The sequence below is a fragment of the Lathyrus oleraceus genome, chromosome 5 (assembly GCF_024323335.1).
Source record: "Lathyrus oleraceus cultivar Zhongwan6 chromosome 5, CAAS_Psat_ZW6_1.0, whole genome shotgun sequence".
Taxonomy (NCBI): domain Eukaryota; kingdom Viridiplantae; phylum Streptophyta; class Magnoliopsida; order Fabales; family Fabaceae; genus Lathyrus; species Lathyrus oleraceus.
Genome location: NC_066583.1, coordinates 184,441,831 through 184,467,190, shown reverse-complemented (window position 1 = coordinate 184,467,190; position 25,360 = coordinate 184,441,831). Strand labels below are relative to the sequence as shown.

General features: G+C 36.8%; 1 pseudogene; it reads left to right on the top strand.

Moving 5' to 3' along the window:
* The first annotated feature begins 6,111 nt into the window (after nt 1-6,111).
* On the top strand, nt 6,112-13,990 carry LOC127079597 (probable inactive nicotinamidase At3g16190; annotated as a pseudogene).
* The last annotated feature ends 11,370 nt before the right edge of the window (nt 13,991-25,360 follow it).

Sequence of the window (25,360 nt, the reverse complement as noted above, 5' to 3'; positions counted from 1 at the left end):
GTGTGAAAACTGAGGATATTCAGAAGACTGCTTTCAGAACAAGGTATGGACACTATGAGTATTCTGTAATGCCTTTTGGTGTGACTAATGCGCCTGGGGTATTTATGGAGTATATGAATAGGATTTTCCATCCGTACCTAGACAAGTTTGTTGTGGTGTTTATTGACGATATTTTGGTATATTCGAAATCTGAAGAAGAGCATGCTGAACATTTGGGAGTGGTGTTAGGAGTTCTGCGAGAAAAGAAGTTATTTGCTAAACTATCCAAGTGTGAATTTTGGTTAGAAGAGGTTAGTTTTCTTGGTCATGTGATTTCAAGAGGTGGTGTTGCTGTTGATCCTTCTAAGATAGAAGCGGTATCTAAGTGGGAAGCTCCGAAGTCAGTTTCTGAGATAAGGAGTTTTCTTGGACTTGCAGGTTATTATAGGAAGTTCATTGAAGGATTCTCTAAGTTGGCGTTACCGTTGACGATGTTGACTAGAAAGGGGCAAGCGTTTGTTTGGGACTCAAAATGTGAAGAAGGTTTCCAAGAGTTAAAGAGAAGGTTAACTACCGCTCCTATTCTGATATTACCAAGTCCATCGGAACCGTTTGAGGTTTACTGTGATGCTTCATTGTTGGGTTTGGGTGGTGTGTTGATGCAGAATAAGCAGGTTATAGCTTATGCTTCGAGACAACTGAGGGTTCATGAGAGGAACTATCCGACACACGATTTAGAGTTGGCAGCTGTTGTATTTGTTCTGAAGTTATGGAGGCATTACTTGTACGGGTCAAGATTTGAGGTTTTCAGTGACCATAAAAGTTTAAGGTATTTGTTTGATCAGAAAGAGCTGAATATTAGACAGAGGAGATGGTTAGAGTTTCTGAAGGATTATGATTTTGGTTTGAATTACCATCCGGGTAAAGCAAACGTAGTGGCTGATGCATTGAGTCGGAAATCATTGCATATGTCTATGTTAATGGTTAAGGAATTGGATTTAATTGAGCAGTTTAGAGACTTGAGTTTGGTGTGTGAGAGTACTCACAATAGTGTTAAATTGGGAATGTTGAAGTTAACGAGTGGTATTCTGGATGAGATTAGAGAGGGTCAGAAATCCGATGTGCTTTTGGTTGATAAGTTGACTCTAGTGAATCAAGGTCAAGGTGGTGAATTCAGAGTTGATGAGAATGGTGTTTTGAGATTTGGTAATCGGGTGTGTATTCCGGATGTTACCGAACTTAAGAAGAGTATTCTTGAGGAAGGACATCGTAGTGGCTTGAGTATTCATCCTGGAGCTACGAAGATGTATCATGATTTGAAAAAGTTATTTTGGTGGCCGGGAATGAAAAGAGAAATTGTGAGTTTTGTTTATTCCTGTTTGACTTGTCAGAAGTCAAAGATTGAGCATCAGAAGCCGTCTGGGCTAATGCAACCGTTGGCTATTCCAGAGTGGAAGTGGGATAGTATCAGTATGGATTTTGTTTCTGGTTTACCGAGGATAATTAAGAATTTTGAAGCTATTTGGGTGATTGTTGACAGATTGACAAAATCGGCTCATTTCATTCCGATCAGAATGGATTATCCGTTAGAGAGATTAGCTGAGTTGTATATTGAGAAAATTGTAAGTTTGCATGGTATTCCGTCGAGTATTGTTTCGGACAGAGATCCTAGATTTACATCGAAGTTCTGGGAAGGTTTGCAGAGGGCTTTGGGAACTAAGCTGAGATTGAGTTCTGCATATCATCCGCAGACTGATGGTCAGACTGAGAGGACGATTCAGTCACTGGAGGATCTTTTGAGGGCTTGTGTTTTGGAAAAGGGAGGTGCTTGGGATTGTTATTTACCTTTGATTGAGTTTACCTACAACAATAGTTTTCATTCGAGCATTGGTATGGCACCGTTTGAAGCTTTGTATGGTAGGAGATGTCGGACGCCTTTATGTTGGTATGAGTCCGGTGAGAGTGCTGTGGTTGGACCGGAGATTGTTCAACAAACTACGGAAAAGATTAAGATGATTCAGGAGAAGATGAGGATTGCTCAGAGTCGTCAGAAGAGTTATCACGACAAGAGGAGGAAGTCACTTGAGTTTCAAGAGGGAGATCATGTGTTTCTTCGTGTTACTCCGATAACTGGGGTTGGTCGAGCTTTGAAGTCAAAGAAGTTGACACCTCGATTTATTGGTCCTTATCAGATTTTGGAGAGGATAGGGGAGGTAGCCTATCGTATCGCTTTACCGCCGTCACTTGCGAATTTGCATGAGGTTTTCCATGTGTCTCAGTTGAGGAGGTACATTCCTGATCCGTCGCATGTGGTCCAAGTAGATGATGTACAGGTGAGAGATAACCTGACTGTTGAAACATCACCTATGAGGGTCGAGGATCGAGAGTTGAAGCAGTTGCGGGGTAAAGAGATTGCTTTGGTAAAGGTAGCTTGGGGAGGACCAGCAGGTGGCAATGTGACTTGGGAACTTGAGAGTCAGATGAAGGAGTCTTATCCGGAGTTATTTGCTTGAGGTATGTTTTCAAGGACGAAAACTCTTTTAGTGGGGGAGAGTTGTAACACCCCGATAAAAATAAGATAATTATTTAAATTAAGTTAATAGTATATTTATTAATTTAATTAAATAATTGGATTATTATTGGAATATTATTGGGATTATTATTATTGGATTATTATTATTATTATGGGAATAAAAGTTGGAATTAGAAAAGGTCCCATTTGGTAAAAAGAGGTTTTCACGTGAAAACAGAAAAACAACTCAAAAGTGGAAAAGGAAAAGGACAAAGAGCCAGAGAACAAGGGTTGAAGAGTGGAAGAGCTCGAAGCTAAAGGATTGCCGGATTAACTCAGGTAAGGGGGGTTTATCATCGTTTAATGGGTATTATGGGATAACATGTAATGGGTAGTGATAAACCATTGATTTGACTCTGATTAGAATGATGTATGCTGAAAATTGTGAAATATTGGATGAACGAAATTTGGATTATAATTGAAGGGAATTCGTAGGAATTAGATGTAATAATGTTAGAATCTGTGAAATCGAATAGGGTATGATTCGTGATAGATGATATGGACGAATACTGTGTAAAATTGGACTGTGGAAGGTGGAATTGGAGAGATCTCGTAGCAGAGAAAACCATAGCAGATCTGGAAATCTGGGTTCTGGTCATACGCGTATGGCACTAGGCAATACGCGTATGAGATGGTCTGGTACGCGTATGGCACTAGGTAATACGCGTATGGTTGAGGAAGATGATGTTTTGAACGTGGTTTGGTCTCTGTTGGTACGCGTATGGGGAAGTGATACGCGTAGCATACGCGTATGAGATGGTGTTACGCGTATGGGTTTTGGTCAGGAGATGGGCCATACGCGTATGGGGCTATGCAATACGCGTATGAGCAGCTTTGTGATTTTTCTGGGCTATTGTTGTGCAGTTTTTGGTTGTTCAGCTGAGTAATGTAATTTGGCTGATGTATGATATAGTAGGGATCATTTCCCGTTGTATTGAGCAGTGTAGGTATTAGTAGAGTGTGCTAATACTGTGATTATTAATTGGCATGACATGATATGATTTTGTGATAATATACTGATGATGTATGATGGTATGCATAATGATGTGAATGTATGTATTATGTGGAATGGACTGTTTTATGGCTTAGAGTGTGAGCATATGTCCATTTTGGATTGTTGTTGATGTTGCATGACTAAGTGATTTAGCTTGCATATTGTGGCCTTTATGGTGGTAGCTAATTCCCATGGTGAGGAATTAGTGAGTGAATTATTTTGGATTGTTGTTGATGTTTGCATGCTAGGTGATTAGCGTGCATCGCATAGCCCTTGGGGTGGTAGCTAATTCCCATGGTGAGGAATTAGTGAGTGAGTCACTAGGTCTCAAATGAGTGGGACTAGTGAGCTTGGTAGCCGTATCTGGATTTGATCGGTGAGGTTGAACTATATGTTCACGAATAGTCGGTACCGCATGCATGGAGTCTCATTGCATAATGTATGTATGTATGGCGTATAATATGAATGGATGTATTCCAATATTATACGTGTTGTTTTGGTGATTGTGTTTAGTATGATTTTGGAATTGATATTGCCGTTACTGAATTGTGTGATCTGATTAGGGTGATTGAATGTGTTAACTTACTTAACATTACATGATAATTTATAATGCTTATTATATCGATTGAGGAACTCACCCTTACAACTATGTTTTCAGGTAACGAGCAGTGATTGAGTAGGAGCTAGTGCTTGGAGTCTAGTGTAGTTCCTTAGTGGGTCATGCTCTGATAGATGTAACATCGGGACGGGATGTTTTACCTTGTTGAATAATTTTACATGTAATGTGTTACATGTTTTGCATGATTGATTTGATTTCTATCCGCTGCGTATTGTGCAAATACTTTATGTTTTGAATTAACAAAAGAGCATGACAGTTATTATGGTGAATGGTGTGGAGTTGTTGTGTGACACCCTTAACTGCATAATTACTCTGATTGACATATTGTTATTTTAATTAAATATTTGGGGTATTTTAGAAGGGTGTTACACGGAGAGCAGGGAGTAGTTGGCCTCAGGAACAGACACATTAAATTATTGTCTCGTAGTCAAAAAATTGCATAGTTAGATCTCTCCATGTGGCCTTAGATTTTGAGGCATATGTGATCTTTTTTAGAGTACTCGAGTGTCATGGGGATTGAGGCTAAATCAGGATTGTTGGTAGTGCAATTCATCTTCCTCGATCTTGGGTCACTGATCATGGGGTCGTCTGTCACTAATATATAAAGTCTTAAAAGGAGAATTTAATTTTACTTTTTAGTTCTCATACTCATGATGTCTTAAATATTTTTCATTTTCTCGCTACTAGGTTCGATCTCACGCTTTATTGACCATTCCCCTCAATTTTTCCTTCTCCGCTCCAACGAGTATTTGGATGCTTAGGCAACTTGACTCTTCGTGTATCAAAAGTTGTGATTATTGAAAGTAACAATCTTGACTACCTTTTTATAGTGTTTAGTTGTTCTTGTCGAGATTGTTGAGGTGATTATCATGGGAAATTTGAAAGATAGTGTTTTTGTCAAAGAGGGAAAGGTTACTATCGACCTTGATCTCAGGAGAATTGTTTGCGGTTTTGCTTTTCTAGCTTTTCCCTTAGAAAATCCAGAGTATATAGGTGATTTCAAACAGCAACAAAAAGTTTAAAACTTACATCAGAGCGCATCAGTGTTTTTTCGGTTATAAGCTTAGTGATAATGAAATAATGTGGTGGTTAGAGTCTCAATCGCATGCTTACACTCATGGTCGTTTTGTTTTTCCTATTTTAGTGATGCATGACAAATGTATAAAAGTGGCCACCATAGCGGCCTAGAGTCCAGAAATGAAGACCAATCATCATATGGGGATCAGGAGACATTGGATACAATTTATGCTTTTGTCGGTAAAAGAGACTTAGACAATGCTTCGACCAAGGCGGGCTCCTCCTCTGACTAGGGGGTGTTTTCCTCAAAATAGGACAAGATATTGTTGAACAAGTATGAGGGTTGTGTTTTTCCTCTGCACGGGTGCTTATTTTCTCTTATATATCTTCGGCTTCATTTTGATGACACTGAGGTAGGGGTTCTTAGCCATATGGAGGTTTCTCCTTCGTAGCTCTTTCAATATTGATGTGAATATAAATAAGTGTGCCAATTATGATGCTCCTCTTCCACCTTTTCAACATCCAGTGTAGTTTGGCTAACTCAGAATGGGGTCGGGGTTTACTCTCCCTTATGCAGGGTATAAAGATGTTTGAAGTGTATGTCGATAGTATGAAATATTTCAAAGACCGATATTATATAGTCGTGTCTCTCACTGAGGTGTCTCATATGAGTATTTTTGAAATCTAGCCTGACATGCCCTAGATGTATTGATAAGTTCCCCCAAGTTCTGGCGCCAAAATCATTTCTTGGTTGGATCAGGGATTTACATTTATTTTCCTGATGACTTCTCTCAAGAGGAGACCTATTTGAAGAATAAGCTTGTGGCATTCTAGAAAAGGTATTGGATTTGTTTACGATGTTGGACCTTTGGATTTGTTGACGGTGTTGGACCTTCTACTATCACATTAGAGAAGCAGAAGAAAAGGTACATGGATACCAATTTGCTGGTTAAGGAAACAACCAGAGAGAAGAGGCGCAACATATTCGGGAAGGTAATAAATGACTTGCCTCTTTTTATTGAACATTCCAAATTGGGTGTCCTATTTGTTTTCTTTTGATCTTTTCTTGTATATAAGACGAGTTACTACAAAATGAAGCTTAAGACGAGGAAGGCATCAAGAAATGTGCATTTTTCTTCTAAGGTTAGGACTATGAAGACCCTAGAAGAGGCTCATCTTCTAAGGTTCCTCTTGGCTCATATTGGGCCTAGATACGAGACCATTTTTTTCGGTCTTCGGACGAGAACGTGAGCATGCAGGATTGGATAACCTCTTGAGAGAAATGATCGGCAATATGAGAGAATTTGGGTATCATCGTTTGTTGGCATATAAAATTAAGGTGTTGACTCTAGGAATAAAAGAAATGAGTAACACCCTGACTTTGGTCATAAAGGCATTTTTTGATACATAAATTGAACTCACCAAATATGAATGCGACATTATATTCTTCTTATAAGACGATAGAGTAGTTGGATTAGTATTTGAATGAAGCTTGAGAAGTTTTTAAGAAGGTTCGAGATGACATGCATGAGATGAAGTGTCAAAATTTTCATTTGTTTAAAGAGTTTGTGAAGGTTGTAGAGTTTATTTACTCTATCATGCAAGTAAATTTTGAGAATTATTTGAAGTAGGTAAATTCTTCCACCTCGGGAGTGCAAATGTCGAGGGTTAAATATCATCCTTAGCAAGAGATAATAGATGGGTGAGTCATCCTTCTTGGAAATATGCCAGCCTCATAGACACTATACTTTTTTGAGCTCTTATCGGGTCAGTTTTGTAAGAATTTCGTGTATGGTTTGAGACATAATTTTTTTTGTTGGAATGGAAGTATGTCAGACACAATGTTGTAACAATATGTATGATAATATTAAAGTGAAACCAGTAAAAGTAACAATAAGGAAAATGACACAAGAAATTCTTAACCAGTTCGGTGCAAAGTCACCTACGTCTAGTTGGTGTTAACCCAAGAAAGGAAATTCACTCTTAATAGAAAAAATTACAAATGGTCTTAGTTGAACCCTCCTAGTTCAATGTCTATTTTCCTAGTATTACCCGTGAATTCCTATTCATGACTCCCCCTGAATATGAGACCCAACTCATTTTTTCTCAAACACTCTCTCAACTGTTTGGACAATTACAATAACTTTTGAATGATGGAACAAATTAAAAATCAAAATTAATCTATTCCTTAACATATGAATATAACTAGTGAATTGAGTTTGACAACACAAAAATAAAAAAATAAAAAAATCAAGGCAACTGAACACGCCTTGCTTGTTTCTTAAGGTATGAGACTTTTACAATGAAAAACTCCTTCTTAAATAGCAAAAGAGTCCAACTCCAAAGCCCATTAGGGTTTGAATCTTTAGACACAATTGAACCCGTCTCACAAGCGCACGATGACAAATATGCATTAATTTGATTTTCAATAATTGATTTGATAAATCTTCATCAGATCAGGTTTGTTCCTTTTCAATCTTGGTGAATGATATTTTGGGAAAACTTCCATATTCCAAAAAGAGCATAAAATAATTAAACAAGATTAGATAAATATAGAAATAAATATTTAAAAGGCGCGAGATTCACTCAGTTCAAAATGACTTTTGGGTGAGGCTGAATGTCTCATAATCTTTAAAACATCTTGCTCCACATGTTTCTTCCTGGTTTAAGCTCATAGAGACATGATGTCTCACACTATTTCATGACATCCTTCTCTACATGTTCCCTATTAAAATGACATCAATCAATGTAACAACAAGACATGATTGTTGTTTTTATTTAATCATATTTTTGTTGAATTTCCTTTGAGAGCAAGCATTATTCCCTACTTACTTATTGTGGTAATTATCTTTGGGGGATATTACTGTGGTCCCAAGTTTAGCTCCACTGGTCTTTGACAGCTATCGTGTGGTTGTGCTCTAAAGCTTTATTGGACATCTCTAAGGAGCACACTCGAAGAAGGGTCTGCTCCACTTCTATCCTCCAAGTTAAAATTTGATTCAAGGCCGGCGTGATGAGGTTTCACCTCATGTGCTCTAGAGTTGCTAGCTTCCAAGATGGGGGTGAGTATGGATAACACCTACACTTTTGGATAAAATCACTTAACAAAACTTATGGTTTTTATGATAACACCTCATTTCCTTAGTCGTACATATCTTTTACATGATAGTAAAGGTAGTAATTTTGTGAGAAATCTTATTATTTTCTAAAAGGGAAAATATTACATAATAAGTTTTAACATTTGTGGATAAAATCACTTAACAAAAATGACCTAACAATTTATTTATTGGCATAAGAGGTGTCTTTCTGGTGATGGATTATTTGCATTTGAGTCTCCTAAATCGGTCTTTGTGATGTCGCCCTACGTTGTCTCAACATTTCTCTTAGCTCGTTTTTCTAAAGACCGGTATGGTGTCATCCCCTTGCGCGTGGCTCCAACATTCTTTGAATTAGAATAATTCATATTATACTAGTTTATTGAGGCATGTGCCGTGTTATGGTGATTAGTCGCCATTGTCTCTAAGCGTCTGCTAAGGTGGGTGATGCTGACTTATATCATCTTTCTTTTCTTTTTGCCGATTGATGTTGTCTTCTAGCTACGCTACAAAGCTTTATGAATTCATTGGGGCTTTAGATAGTGTGAAGCTATTTTCTTGCAGGTACAATCATTTGTGATGATCTTAGTAGAAAATGATCCTTGGTGGTTTTAATGTTGATAACACCTAATATCAAGCGACATTCGGTGGAGCCATTGGTGATCTCTGGTTAAGAAACCTCTAGTGATGGAATCTATCAAAGAAGTCATATCAAGCCTCATCAGATATAAAAAGTCAAGTCCCAGATAAAGTGTTGAATTTATGGTAAATCCTTCAAGGTTGTGAAAGATAAGAAGTGTAAAAGCTTGTCTGGTCCTATGTCTAATTGATAAGTGTATTGTAAAATTACCAGGGTATCTCATTATTCTCATGAGATACTAAGGAAACTCTCTCTCTCTCTCTCTCACACACACACACACACACACACACAACACATACACACACGCATACATACACAAATGTTTTAAAAGCCTTTTTACTTTATAAAATCACCATAAAAGGATTTAGGCAAGTAAGTAGTTAGTTACTTGCTTGAATAATCCTTTAGGAGTATAATTTACACTAGATAATCGACTATCTCTTTTATAACACCTTATAATCAATTATTAGAGCTTATAATTGATTATCTTCTGAGTATAGTATAAATTGTGAAATCAATTCAAATGCATATTTTGTGAAATCTACTGCCAAGTTTTTTGCAAACCTTGATTTTAAAGAAAACATTTTTAAAATTGTTTTTTTGGCAAAGGTCTATTTAACTACCCTCTTCTATACCATTCTACAATCATGATTTACCCAACAATTGGCCTTACAGTAGGTATTTTGATTAAGTCATGCAACTTCAAAAGTTGAGAATATGGGTAAGAACAATCCAAATGGTGTGTATAATGGATCTCTCACATTCAAAGGCAAGAATTAGGTGTATTGGAAAGATAACATGGATGTTCACTTAATGTCAGTTGATAAAATGCTTTGGGTTACTATTGAAGACGAGCATTTTGTCCAAAAAAGCATTATCAATGAAACTTAAATTATAAAACCCCTAAAGGATTGGGATGAGGAAGAAATTAAGAAAGCTTTTTATGATTTGGAAGCGGGAAATATATTAATTTTTGCCTTGAGCGCTAATGTATATTATTTTATTTTCATTGTAAGACAACTCAAACAATGTGGAATGCACTTTAGATACTCAATGAAGGTACTAAAGATGTGAATCAGTCCAAGATTAACACATTGACAGAAGAATACGAGCCTTTCTCTATGGAACCCATGAAACAATGGAATCCATACCGACATACTTTATTCACATAATCAACAAGTTAGAAAATGACAACCAAAAGTAATATCCATAAAAGATAATGACAAACAAAATGTTAAGGTCTATGTGCAGGAAATGAAAACTAAAAGTAATAACCATAAAAGAGTCATATGACTTGAAAACTTTGAATGTATCTACACTATTTGGAAATCTTATTGAACATGAACACGAGTTAAAAAGACTCGAAGCAAGAAAAGTTAGTGCGAAAAAGAAAAGAAAAAGTTATAGAGGATAAGAGATGCATATCCTTTAAAGCCTCAACTTCCAAGGTCAATGTAGAGGAAAAGGTGATAGTATCGATGAGTATTCTTCTAAAGAAGAAGAAATGGTTTTGTTTGTGAAACACTCAACAAATACATTAAGAAAAGCAGTCTAAGAAGTGAAATTCATTAAAAAGCACATTAAATGTATAGAGGAAAAAATGTGAGAGAAAACGAAAATTCAACAATGTATAGATCCAGACATCTAGGCTGAGTAGTCCATCATAATATTCAGACAATAGGTCTGCACGTACTCCTAAACTGGCATAAAATCAATGGCCAACGGCCTTGACATGCAAACATATCAACAATTCAGGTCATTTGTGCCTTCCCGGGGCAACTCCATCATCACGCAATATTGAATGCGCCATATGCTTGTGGAGATCCAAACGGAAGTCCCTTTCAACTTCGCTTGGGAGAATCGTCCTTCAAGTCTTCCTTTCATGGACTCACCCTTTAAAGGCTTACTTGTGTTACTTGCCCTTCAAGTATTTACTTGATGGACTCACCCTTAAAGGACACACTTGAGGTATTCTCCCTTCAAGTATTCACTTGAGGGACTCACCCTTCAAGGTCCTATTTGAGGGATTATCCCTTTAAGTCTTAGCTTGAAGGAATTCCTCTCAAGGCCCTACTTGAGGGACTTTCCCCTCAAGGCTTCACTTGAGGGATTGGGCCTTCAAGTCTTCGCTTGAGGGATTCACTCTTAAGAGCCTCATTTAAGGGACTTTCCCCTTAAGGTCTTGCTTGTGGGACTCACCCCTCAAGGCCCCCACTTGAGGGATTCACCCTTCAAGTTTTCACTTGAGGGACTCGCCCTTCACAACCTCGCTCGAGGGACTTTCCCCTTGAGGCTCTTCTTGTGGGACTCGTCCCTCAAGGCCCCGCTTGAGGGGTTCACCCTTTAAGTTTTTCTTTGAGGAATTCGCCTTTTAGGGTCCCGCTTGAGAGATTCACCCTTCCAAGCCTTGTCAACATGACAAGATTGTTTCCTCATCTGAAACATCTTTTCATACAACCGAAAAATTATGAAATCGGGATGTTATGACTTAATCATTTCAACCCTCGAACATCATACTTAAGGACTATGAAGTGGGATAACTTTGGTTGAAGTCTAGAAGAGGTTAACCCAAGTTACACTCAACCCATATATGCCATGAAAGGGTTCAATGGTGAGTGGTGGGGACTCCACGTGACGAATATGTATGCTCTCCCGATCCAGCCCAACACTTTTATGGCATGAATCACCCGACCCGAATCAGTTTACTCAACTCCTATATCATGGGTAATGTGTTATGCCATGCAAGGGTTTAAAAAACGGTTTGCGGTCGTGAAAGCGACCGCGATAAAACGATTTTGGCAAGTGTCGATATCGATACCATTATCATTATTTTTATATTAAAGAATAAATTATGGTTAATTCACACCGTGAATACCACAATCAATGTCATGATACCTGTATCGACCAAAATTATGAAAGCCTTTACGCGACCGCGATCGTGTTTTAAAACCCTGATAGCAAGTATAAGGTGAAATAACAGATCTCATTATTATTCCACAAAGATAACTACTTCCCTACTAAAGGGGAGTGCAGTCTCCCTAACTTATGTTTTAGCAACATGGGCAAGCGGACGAGGTAACTAACTTATCCATTGTGTTAGAGTCTATAAATACCGTAATCATATAGCTAAATAGGATATAATCACTTTTTACATATTCAACACACCTAAAACTCTCATGCAGGCATACATGTGAATATGATTCATCTTATTATATTTATCACAAGTACAAAATATATAAGAACTCTTACTAAACAAAAATATATTTAAAATGATCTTTCAAAATAGACCTTACTTCCTCTATTTATTATTATAACTTGTTTTTTATCATTTCATAAATATTAAAAAATATAATTATTATTTTACGAAAAAGACAAAGTTATATTTTTTATTAAAGAAGATAAAATAAAAGAAAAATAATAAATAACTAAGAATATATTTTGAAAAAATAATTATTTAATTGTTCATATTATAAAATAACTTATAGTTTTATGCAAAAAAATTTAATATGATGTATAATAAAAAACCGATTTTTTAAAAAAAAATAAAAATTAGACATTCCACATGAGAAGTATTTTTTAAAAAATATCTTTCATTTGAGGCATAAAATGAGCCACATCCAAATTGTAAGAAGAGATTAATTGAAATACATTGTCAGTGTAAAAGGGTTTTACACCATCACTTAATTATAGACGTTGGATATTAAAAGAAGTTTGACTTTTATTTTAAAAATCTATAAAGTAATACAAACGGGTGATGGTGATGAACCGACGGTGTAAAACTTTTTACACTGACAGTGTATAGTAATTAATCTCTTGTAAGAAACCAATGTACTACTAAGGTAGTACATCAATGTGACTTGACATTTAACCACTAAACAATTATTGTCATGTATTTTTGTCGCAAAAGATTCTTATTTAATGTGTTCGTACTACCCAGTGGGACCGTACATGCTTACCTTGTCTATTTGAAGCGCATGATAAATGACACAATTGGCTAAAATCTTTGTAAGTGCATTCAAAATCCAAGCTTAGTAAAGTTAACTCTTTAGGAATGATATGTATCTTTCCTTAGGAATTTTAAGGAGAAACCAAGGATTAATTTGTAGCTTGGTTTGTTTGCAGAAAAATTTTATTGATGAAGAGAGTCCTGTAAGAATGAAAGGAGGGAAATATATTGTTCTAAACGTGATTAAGGTTGTTGAAGTTGCTAGACAACGTGGAATTCTCATTGTTTGGGTAATATTGAAGATTATGTCTGATGTATGATGTTTGATATATGTCTGTGGATTGTGGTCACATACATTACTTTGATGTCTGATGTATGACATGTGTCGGTCACATATATTACTTTGATGTGTTTCTCAAATTGTTTCAGGCAGTACGGGAACACGATCCCTTAGGAAGAGACGTTGAACTCTTTCGCCGACATTGATATACTGTAGAGAATGTTGGTCCTGCCTCTATAGGAAGCAAAAATGCAGAGTTAGTTGATGGACTGGTCTTTAGAGAAGGAGATTATAAACTTGTGAAGACAAGGTTTAGTGCATTCTTTGTTACACACCTTCATTTAGTCCTTCAAGGAGCAGGGATCAATACATTGGTAGTCACTAGTGAGTAAATAATTCAAATTATAGCTTATTTCTATAAAATTTTCAAGGTAAAGTTATAAGTGCTTAGTTAACTTGTTTATGGAAACAATATATAACTTTACTTGTAGGCGTTCAAACTCCAAACTGTATACGGCAAACTGTGTTTGATGTTGTAGCATTGGACTATCAACATGTCATTGTTCTTGTTGATGTTACTGTAGCAGCCACACCTGATATTCATCTTGGTATGTTTTTTTTATCAATTTGATGGAACTTTATTTGGATAATCATTTAAAAATGACTCTCTGTCCCTCGAGACATATCAAATTTGTTGCTTTTTGAAACTGATTTTACCATCAAAGTTTATTTGATTCTAGTGATGACTAATGACTGATATTTTGATGGTTTCAGTCAATGTGATTGACATGAAGAATATTGGAGTTGTAACAAAAACATTACAAGAATGGAGTTTAATAAAAGCTTGATCTGTATGAACCATGTGTTGCTCATTTTCAAGATTCAAAAGGGTTGATATGCTACTTTAATTGGTTACCATTGTTTGCTATTGTGTGTGTATCGATCTATCAGTGTGTGTATGTGTGCCAGTCTGTGTGTGTGTGTGTCTGTGTGTGTGTGGGGTGTGTGTGTGTGTGCGCGCGTATGTGTATGTGTGTGGGGGGAGGGTGTGCGCGTCGATGTGTTTGTGTGTGGGTGTGGGTGTGGGGTGTGTGTGTATGTTGGGGGTGTGTGTCTGTGTGTGGTTGTGGGTGGGTGGGTGTGGGGGTCGGTTGTAACACCTCAAAATTTGCCCTCCTCTTCTTGAGACTAGTTTGACATATTGCATTTCATATTTTAGAGCATAAGGAATTTCATTTTGCATCTCATATGAAAATAAGAAGGTCATCCTCCAAAGTCTTTTCAAAAGATGGAGAAGTTACATGATTCAAGCTTGAGGGTCTCTATGAATTGATTATCAACCATCTGAGGGTTTGCATTTCATTAGGGTGTCTTGATTCTTTAGAGGTCTTGAGCATCATCTTGTTTGCAAGGATATATTACCATCATCATGGTTTTATCATCATCAAGGGTTTCATAGTTCATTCTCAAGTTGCTTTGGATTAGGGTTGTGACCTCTGGTCAACCCTAATCAATGTCATTCTTCCAACTAGGGTTTCTCAAAGAGATGAGGTATTTTCTTGGGATGAGGATCACATGGTTATCATAAGGGGCTTACATGAGCTAGGGTTTCATTTTTGAGCAATTTCCCCAAGTGGTAGAGGCTCAAGTGGATCAAGGCATTTCAAGGTCATCTGAGGACCAAAAAGTCAACTGTGCAGTCAACTGAGGGCTATGAGGTGGGGAAATGAGTTGAGACACCTCAATCATGTTCAAATGGGGTCTATTCATCATTTTAAACATCCATCTTGGAGATTCAAAGGTCATGGCAAAAGTTACTAAAAATGGAAAATGACCTATAATTCAAAGTTTCCAAATTTGGCAAGTTTTTGGTCCACTTTCAACTTGACTTTTCAATATCAAAGAAGTTTCAAATGGATTTTTGGTGAACATGAAAGTCATAGATCTTTGTCTCCACTTTCCAAAAAGTCCTAATTCATGTCCATATGATGAATGGTTGAGGAGTTATGGTCATTTGATCACAAGGTGTGCATGGAAATTCAAAATGGCATAACTTTTGATACAATGCTCCAAATTGGTTCATTCTTTTGGAAAAATGCTTCTCATGTTCAAGACATCTCAAAATGAGCTTTGCCATGCATGGGAAAAGTGTGTATGCTCATTATTTCACACATGTGCAAATTAAAGTGAATCTTCACCATTCATTTTTGGCTTAAGATACAAGCAAAATAACACTTCAATCTTGACCCTTGGATGTCCATAAGTGAATTGGAAGCTTTACATGGGATATCATACATGTATTATGGCCATGAGAGCTCATTATTCATTTTTTGCAAATGGTTTAATAATTCACTAATCATGTTTAGTGAAGGTCTAAATTGATTTTCAGTGTGATTAGCATGGAATATAAATAGTGAAACCCTAGCCATAACTGCCATAACTAACTTTTCAGATCTGAAAATTCAAGAACTCTCTCAATTTTCTCTCTCTTCGAATTTCCATTTTCTCCACACAAACCTCAAAGATTCTTACATATTCTTGATCCTCATGCTTCACTGAGCAAGAATCATCCATTATTTGGAGCTATATCTCAAGAATTCGAGCAGTTCATGTGCATTCTCATGACAATGGAACTTGGAAATTGAGGCGTCTTCAAGAGGTTTCAACCATTTCTTTTGGCATAAAGCTTCAAAGGAAGTTCAAGGAGGTTGATCTAGAGCAGTAGAGCTTGAGAGATCGCGGTTTTAGAGGTCTTCAATTCCAGGTGATGCAAATTTCATCCTCTCCTTTTGCTGATTTTTGGATATAGGAGTGTAGATCGTGTTGTGTAGATCACGAGTATGTGTTTAGATTTGGAATTGAGTAAGAATTGAGGATGTTATGGTGAATGGAAGTTTGGATCTCAGAACTTCTTCCCTTCGATTTGCAAAATCTAGGAGGAATTAGGATGAATCAAGGTCATATTTGGAATCAGCGTGGAGAGACGAGTAGAATGGTATAGGTCTCGTGAATTCTGGAAAAATGTATGGTGGCGCCACCGTGGGGCTCTCCGGAGAAGATGACCGGAGCTGTAGCTCCGACGTCTGCGTGTTATTAGGGTTTTGCTGATGTTGGATCCATGTGGCCTCATGCGTGGAAGGTTGATTGGTGGAGAATGTTTTGACCAAGCCACGCATGCGCTGACTAGCTGACTGTGTGTGTGACTCATTAATGAAATGGTGCGTTTCATAGTTCAAATGTGGAGCGTTGATCTCCTAAGCGCGCCAGATCCAAGGGCGTGTGATTTTCTGGATTTATTTGAATAATTTCATTTCCCTCCATTTTCATTTTATATTTCATTTGTTTTGGTCATTTTGTAAAATTCATAAAAAATACAAAAATAGTCCAAATGAGTCCCAATTTTTTTTCATAGTTTTGTATTGATGTCTACTTTTTTATGGTGTTGAATTCATGAATTGTTGATGTCTGGATTTTTATGTGTGAATTTTTGAATCAAGGTGGTGCCAAATTAACCTAGTGCATTCAATGCATTGTGAAATCCTCATTTTTGAGCTTTTTGATCCAATTTTTTGCATGCATAATATTCATACATGACATGAATTATTGGTCACTAGTTTGGATTTTTTATCACATGTTATCATCATTTTTGACACATAGAGAAAAATGTGACAATTTGTGTCACATTTTTGACATTGATTTGATGCATTTTTGTTCACATAGCATTTGCATCATTCTGGACTTGATTTTTTGCATATTAAGCATTCATGGCATGAGAAACTCATACAAAAAATACCAAGGTCATTGCATGCATTTCTGATTTGATATGAATTTTCTAAGTTGGAAGTTCATTTTGTGCATATTTTTGGTCATCACATTACATAGGCCAATTGAGGCACTTGGTTATTGATTTGATGTTGGTCCTTTTGAGGACATTTTGGGGAGTGTTTGAAGGTGTAAAGTGAAAAAGTATGGGTCCTGGATTGGTCATTTGGTTAGGTTTTGAATTTGGTCTTTGTTTATGTTTTGTTGTGTTGATTGGATGTACATAAACTAACTTTGCTTGATGTTTCAGGTTTGGATACTCATCATTGATGATTGGGTTGGTTCTCACCTTGTGAGATACAAGATGCATTGAGTTCTAACCTATTCTTGTTTTGTAGGGATTTAATGGATGTATTGAGCTCATGAGCTCATTTGAGTGCCAAAGCACTTATGCATTGAATTGTGTAACTGTTAGAGGGTTTCACTGCTTGTTTTCTGGTTTTATGACTGAAGTACTAACTGTTTAGTCTTTGTACAGGTACCTTAGTTGCTTGCTTGCTTTAGCTCTTGCTTGAGCATTGGATTGTGGTTGATACACCACTCAGGTAGTTAGCTTCTTACTTCATGTAGTCTGAAGTCCTGTCACCTTTTTGGCAGGCATTTTGTTGGCAAGTCCTCCTTCAGAGGCTCTGTTTGTGTTTGTTTACAATTGTGCCCAAAGACCTCCAAGGAGAGGCATGTGTTATATTTGATAAGACCTCCAAGAGAAGAGGCAATTGACGGATAAAAGGGATTAGTAGCCAATCCCCTGTTATTCAGTGTGTCGTTCTTTATGCTCACACTACGTGCTGATGCTTCTGAACATGTGCCCCAGATCTTTGTACAATGTTTATCAAGTGGAAAAGGATCCCACTTTCTGGATCCCCACGCTTTCTGTGTCATGAGCTCACCCTGGCTAGGGTTAAGAGCATGAGGTCTCATCCTCATTTAAACCTTGATCAGCTTCACCCTAACATTCAATGTTAGTGGTTAAGAGCTACAGGTTACCCATTACAGTTTGGCTTGTTTGTCGAGGTTGATATGACCCCTCTTGACTAAAGCCCACCCATTGTTTGAGCCTCTTGTATGGATATAGAGTGTGATGTTTGTTTACTTGTGGTGATGTGTTTATCTGCTTTCCTCTTCTCATCTCCATTTCTGTAGGATTTGTATGATTGATTTCTGAGGAAGTTGAATGCATGTTAGAGACCTCAACTTAGGGATATTGATTGCATGACAACTATTAGGCTCGAGTCTTAGTCTCCCTATTAGTTTGTTGTCTCCCTGGTCTCTGGTTAGGAGAGTGTTTTACCCCTGTTAAGGGGAAATATGTCGCCCTGATTCTCATACCAGATGAGATACGTAGGCAGGAGGTTGTGAGCAATCTCTCCGGGCACCTTTTTTTTTTTTTGGTTTTGTGTGTGTTCACCTTTTTTCTTTGAGTATCTGTTTGTTCATCCTTTTCAACCTTTTTCTTTGTTTTTGCGTGTGTTCACCCTTTTGTTTTTTTGTGTGTGTTCACCCTTTTCGTTGAGTCTCTGTTTGTTCACCCTTTTCTTTGTTTTGGTGTGAGTACCTGTTTGTTCAGCGTGGGCGTGTGTGGTATGTTCATACCTTGGGAATTTTCTTATGATATCATTTGGGGTTCATATTCGGGGTTCATTTATGACGGTTGTCATTCATTTGGGGTTCATCCTTGGGGTTCATTTATGACGATTGGTATTCACTTGGGGTTCATCTTCGGGGTTCATTTATGACGGTTGTCATCTTTGGGGTTCACCTATTATCATTTGGGGTTCATTTGGGATGGTGGTTATTCATTTGGGGTTCATCTCAAGGTTCATTTGTGATGGTTGTTATTGCTTGGGGTTCATATTGGGGTTCATCTTTGGGGTTCATTTGTGGTGATTGTTATTCACATTGGGGTTCATTTATGACGGTTGTCATTCATTCGAGGTTCGTTTATGACGGTTGTCATTTGATTTGGGGTTCATATCGGGATTCATTTATGGTGATTGGTTATACATATAAGGGGTTTATTCCGGATAATTGGTTACTTTGTTGGGGTTCGTTCTGATAACCTGTTTCTTTGGTGTACGCTGGTTAGCGTTTGTTGTTGTTAGGAGTCAGATGTAAGTCCATGTATTGGCATTCTGTTTCCTGTTTGTTGTTGTTAGGAGTCAGGTGTAAGTCCATGTATTGGCATTCTGTTTCCTTTTTGTCGTTGTTGGGAGTCGGATGTAAGTCCATGTATTGGCATTCTGTTTCCTTTTTTGTTATTGTTGGGAGTCGGATGTAAGTCCATGTATTGGCATTCTGTTTCCTTTTGGGTGTTTCTTTTGACGTCTCAGCGTCCCTTTTTGGTGTCCCGTTTCAGCGTGCGTTAGCCGAGCTACGAGTGCTCTGATTCTCCTATGGATAGATAAGATACGTAGGCATAAGATGCGATGTCTTAGCGAGCATGTCTCCCTTTCCCGAACTACGTTGACTCTGATGTTTGTTTCTGACAAACTACGTAGGCCCAGGATGCAACATCCTGCCGAGTCCACTTCCTCCGTTTTCTTTCTCTTCCCCACCTGTTTATTGTTCCAGTTTGTGCAATTTCTTTGAGCAGTTTAGCAGCAACATTTTCCTTTCTTTTGAGCTATCTTTTGAGCGTGGATCCCGTCGAGTACGACGGACGTGAGGGGTGCTAACACCTTCCCCTTGCGTAACCGACTCCCGTACCTTGTAATCTCTGGTCGTAAGACCATTCCTTTCCCTTTCTTAGGTTAGTCCTGCGCTCCCTTTCCGTCATAGGATGAATAGCGTCGGTGGCGGCTCTGTATTTTCCCCGCTGGTTGTTTTTCGCGTTGCGACATCGGTGTGTCGGTGTGTATGTGTGGAGGGGGGAGGGGGGTTATGTGTGGGTGTGGGTGTGTCTGTGTGTGGGGAAAATTCGCATGTGCTAAGAAGATTGTGGAAGGATTACTATTCCCTCAAAGTGGTCGGTTGGGGTCGATATGGCCGACCCAGAATAATACCCAACTTTTCTTAGGTCCTGATACGTTAGTAGTTCTAAAAGGTATATGGTTACTACCTTTATACCTTATTAATTTGTAAAAATAAAATGGCTCTATGTGGCTAAGTCTATTACATTATGAGCATTTGTAAACAGAGAGATTCATTTTCCTCTTATTAAATCCTTTACTATGTGATCTACTAGATTTAAACCATATTCCACTTTTATTCAAGGAAGACCTTTGATTTGATATAATTAAATCAAGGTTTTATTTCCCCTTAGTAAATTTACTTAAAGTTTCATGTAAGTCTTTTACTTCCTTTTTCATTAAGACACAAATCTCACATGTTCCAACTTGATTTCTAATATTAGTTATTTCATACTTTAGCATTTCATGAAACTCAAATAATCTTTAAGATCTAAGTTACGCTTCTTAATCTTATAATTTTCTTCAAATAACTTAGCGCTTAATTTAAATATTTGATTGTATGATAATTTGTTATCTCACAGTCATCTTATTCATGTTAAACTTTCAAGCAAATTTCATCTTCTTCGTTGGAAAAAAATTCATTGAAGATTCCACTAGAGGTTGATTCTTTTAGATTACTCCTTGATGTGAATCTTTGAATGTATTATTCGTTGAGACCTCCTTCTCTTTTTTTTCTCTAGAAGATTCCACTAGATAAAACTTGTTCATGTTCTCTTCTTGATGATGTTCACTCATTTAATATTGAATATTCTTAGGAAGATAATATTATTTCGGAGGATATTACTGCCACTGGAGTTGATTTTTCTTCTTCACAAGAGTTCTTTGATGAAGTTGCTATAGATTTTTCTATATCTGAGCTCATGCCTCCATCTTCTAGCAGTTGAGTCAGCTCATCCAATTTCTTGATGATTTTTTACTTCTTTTTTTTTTAAATCATAACATTCTCATATCTTGATTTGAGGAATGGATCAGGTTTCTAATTCCAATTCTTAATTCTTATATATTTACTAGTGACAGGAGTTCTAATATTCCTTCAGAAATTTCTAAGGGTTGAAAAAACTTTGTGAAATAAGCATTCATCTTCTTTTCCTCGAGTGTTCCTTTCCTCTTGTTCAATGCTTGGAAAACTCCATAGATCATTTCAATAGTGTCCCACATTTAGTTGGAAGAATTACAAGTATGGACATAGAAAAATTGATTTTCATCTAAAGACATGACTAAGAAATTTTTAGTTTAAAAATAAATTTTAAACTTTTTATTTTCTTCTTTAGTCCAAAGAAAATTTGATTTATCTACTACTTCACTAGCTCAAGGATCCAGGCAACAATGGTGGAAAGAAAGTTGTAGGCCTTCGCCTTCTCTTGTAAAGCCTCAGCAAGTTTATTCTTCTCGTAGGGGTCAGTAAGCTCCTTCTGGAAGGTAGAGCACTTTTGCTTCATATCTTCATATTTTCCATTCAAGGTATCTCTTTCCATTGAAGGATTACCCATGCCCAAGATGCCACCTCGGTCGAAAGCACATAAGGAGAACAAAGAGACTTCCCAATAGATGTGATAAGTGACCTTATAAAGAAGCTCCAACTTCTCTACCTTATGAAGATTCTAAATGAAAGACAAGTCATATGCAAACATACATCAATAGCTTCCTCGGGAGTGCTAAGAATCTGAGCTGGGAGAATGACAGACAATCAGAGGAAATGAGTAACTAACCCTGAAATAGCATCCTTGGACATACGACCTCATTGAGAGAAGTCTTCCTCCAAAGGAGAATGTTCATCTTGGTCCTGGTCTCTCTTCACTGAGGCATGAGAAGGATATGGCAGATCTTCCACAAATAAAATGGAATCCATAGTTGTAAGTTGAACAACCACATGGGCAGTTGTAATAGCATCAATAACAAAGGTAAGAATATAAGTTGTAGGGGGAGGCATAATGACCCTTCAAGCAAAGCCAGGTTTGATAACTTACGTGTTGGCGAGAGAGTAACTCATTTATAATTTTTTCATTGATGTGCAAGATACAACCACACATGTTAAAAAAACTTTAAGACTCAACCCTCACCTAAGATCTTATTCCTCTCCATGCGACCAACCACACTCAAAATGGTGCAGGTATCAATTTATTTCTTCCTCTACAAGGAAGACAACACTTTGTCTGGGTCAAACCGCTATACATAGCCAAGACTCTAGTGCATAGACTCTAAATCTCCCCACATTATAACCTCTTCAATGGAGAGGGAATTTAGTTCAATGCGGTAGGAATTGGCGATAGAATGAAAATGAGGCAAGAACCAATTCTTCAAGAATATTCTCTTGAATAAGAAAAAGGACTTGGGTGGGTCAGAGAAAAAAGCAATATGAGCCTTTGGAGTAAGGGGTTTCACCAATATGAAGGAGCGACTTCGAGAGATTCCTCTTCTGATGCCCTATTGTCTATTGCTGATGATGTTGAGAATGATCACACAATTAATTCCATGCCCTCTTGTTTGATGATTGGTGAAGCCTACACCTAATTCCAGTTCAAGTAAGGAATATGCATTTTAGGTGGTGAAACATTTTTTGTATGCAATGGTGGACTAGTATTTTCAACAATGTAATATAGATCATTTTGATGTATTTTAATGTATATATAACATTACTTGTATAAAAATTAGACTTAAAATTTTCCATATTAAAAAATACGTTCTATTTGTGTGTAAAATTGTTTGCTTGCAAAATTAGCTTGTGTGATGTCTAATTTCGGATTTCAAAACCTGGACAGACCATATTTATTATTTTATTTCATACGTAAAAAGGTAACTCTAGATTTCAATATCTAAACAATCACTTATTTATCTTAATATTGGTATTTCGCATTTGTTTATTCAACAATGTGAGTCCTCATCTTGAATTTAGGGTCAGAGAGGACGTCTCTCTTGAAGTTCTGAAATCTAAATTGGATAATCTCTTGCCTTACACTGACAATCGAAGGGTGGTTAAGGTTGAGTATTATTCACCCTTGATTGATAGTAAAGGAAATGTAAGGTTCGACAATTTTAAATTGAAGACAGATGAAGATATAAGAGTTATGTGAAGTATATTTCACAATTACACAATAAAAGATTTGATTGAAGTGGATGCGACAAAGGCGAGATCGATCAATGATATTTAAAAAATGTTGAAAAATCCTCGACTATCTCTAGATCATGAAACATGATGTTTGATTTTATGTTAAAAAATATCCATGCAATGTTACATATCTCGTGTATGTAATGAGAAGTATTTTGTGTTTTCTTCATCTCTTGTCTTAAATTGCTTACGAGTTTCTAATAACTAATATATTCTGGATTTCAAAATCCAGAAAAACTCGAATGAGTTTATGTTTTGTTCTGAAATTTATTCTAATTTTCTGATAACAGGGTATATTTTGGATTTTAATTTTTGGAACCACTCCTAGAATGACTTTGTGGTGTGGTTAAGTAATAGTGTCAAGAAAGAATCTAGATTTTAAAATCCAATTTTTTAAAACATTTGTTTTGACGTGTTTCATAATATGTTGTGTACTTCATACGTGTTAGAATTTTAAAATACGAATTTTAAAAATATTTTTTAAACTTCGCGAGAGTGTTTGAGTAACACATGAGAAATGTTTTTAGAATTTCCTTAATGTGAGTAACACATGGGTGCATTGAATAATTCTCTAAACTAAAAGATGGAGCATTTAACTTGCCACTCTCTCTTTTGTACCTCGAACTCCCACATAATTTTATAATTCCAAAAGTGCCCCTGCTAAAAATTTGAATCAAATTTGCATACAAAATTTCTGGTAGGCAATTCAAATATTCTAGTAGAACCAAATTTTTCAGTAGTGTATTAAGAATTTCTGCTATCAACTAATACCAAAATTTTTAAAAATTCTGGGACGTTCGCAATTTTACCAGTACTTTTGAAAATTACCATGTTATATCGGAAATTTCAACAAAAGTGAAATTTCCGGTAGTTCAATTTTATAAGATTTCAAAGAGTTAAGATTTTACCGACAGTTTTGGACGACTGTGATTGTACCGATCGTTTTGTGTGGTCCAGAATGAATTCAAAGTTATATAAATAAGGGTAAACTTTTGTTGAGAAAAAACATTTAAAAAATGTCTCATCCTCAATTTTTTATTAAGGCAGAAGTGTATTTGAATGGAGTTGTGTAGGTGTTTAATTGGCTGCATTATATGGTAAAACACTAGATGGTTACTAATGTCTTGACTGATGTCATGACATGTAGATGTGACTACAGTGTAGTTACTGCAGGACTAGCTAACACAGGTTTTATTGAATGTCAAACTGGATGTTGTGACATTCATACCTGTCAACAGATACTAAGGACAGCAGGAGTTCTGTTAGAACTTAGTATTTATTTCCAGTCTGGTTATCAAGGAAAGACCAGACCTGGCATAAGGCCTACTGACTGAAAGTCAAACTGGATGTTATGACTTTCATCATTGACAGCAGCTGCTGAAGATTAGACAGAGTGGTGTTCTGCTATACTTCAGCATGTAACTTAGCTTGTTCTTCAAAAAGAATAACAGAACTAACTTAAGGTCAATTGTGTAAATGTTAAGTTGGACACTTTGACATTTATTAATGTAAGCTTTCACTGCAGTATGGTCATTTTGATCATGTACAGGTCAGCAAAAATTGTACAGTCTGTTTTCTGGAAAAACAGACTCAGCATATGAACCTTGATGTCAAGCTGAATGTCGTGACATTCATGCCTGACAGCATATGCTATATTGTAGGTTGTTCAGTTTTCTGTTTCAGCTTTTTCTCAGGCTATTCTTCAGGAAGTCAACAGCTTAGAGAAAAACCAGGAAATCAACAACCAGTCTACATTCAATGAACCTAACAAATAGCCTATTTGTTAGTAACCTAAATGTTGAATTTATGGAAACTTGTGCGACCTTAAATTCAGGAGAATACAGGTGCAAAAGCCCAGGATACTGCAATATAAAAGGAAGGCGTTCCTTCATTCAGTTTCAGGGATTTTGAGGCGTGAAGATTAAGTGTGTCCATCATACTTCACTGCTGTATTTTTGTGAGTCTTGTATTAGACGTATCTTGTAAGCCAAGTCATTATCAAGTAGATGATAGCTTTGGCATAGGGTGTTCATTGAGTTGTAAGTGTTGTGTCACTCAAAGCTTTTAAGCGTGAGTGCTGTGTATCTTGATTAAAGCTGTGAAGCACAATCAAGAGTTGTTTGAAGTATGACTTCAACTTGTCTTTAATATTGTTTAAAGATAGTAATCACTGAGGTGATTGAGGGGGAGTGAGTAGGAACTCTGATCTTAGGTTAAGATTGAAATTGCATTGGGTAGGGATTAAGTGATAAGTTGTAAACGGGTGAGTTTAGCTTTGAATTGATACTACTAATAGTGGATTTCCTCCCTGGCTTGGTAGC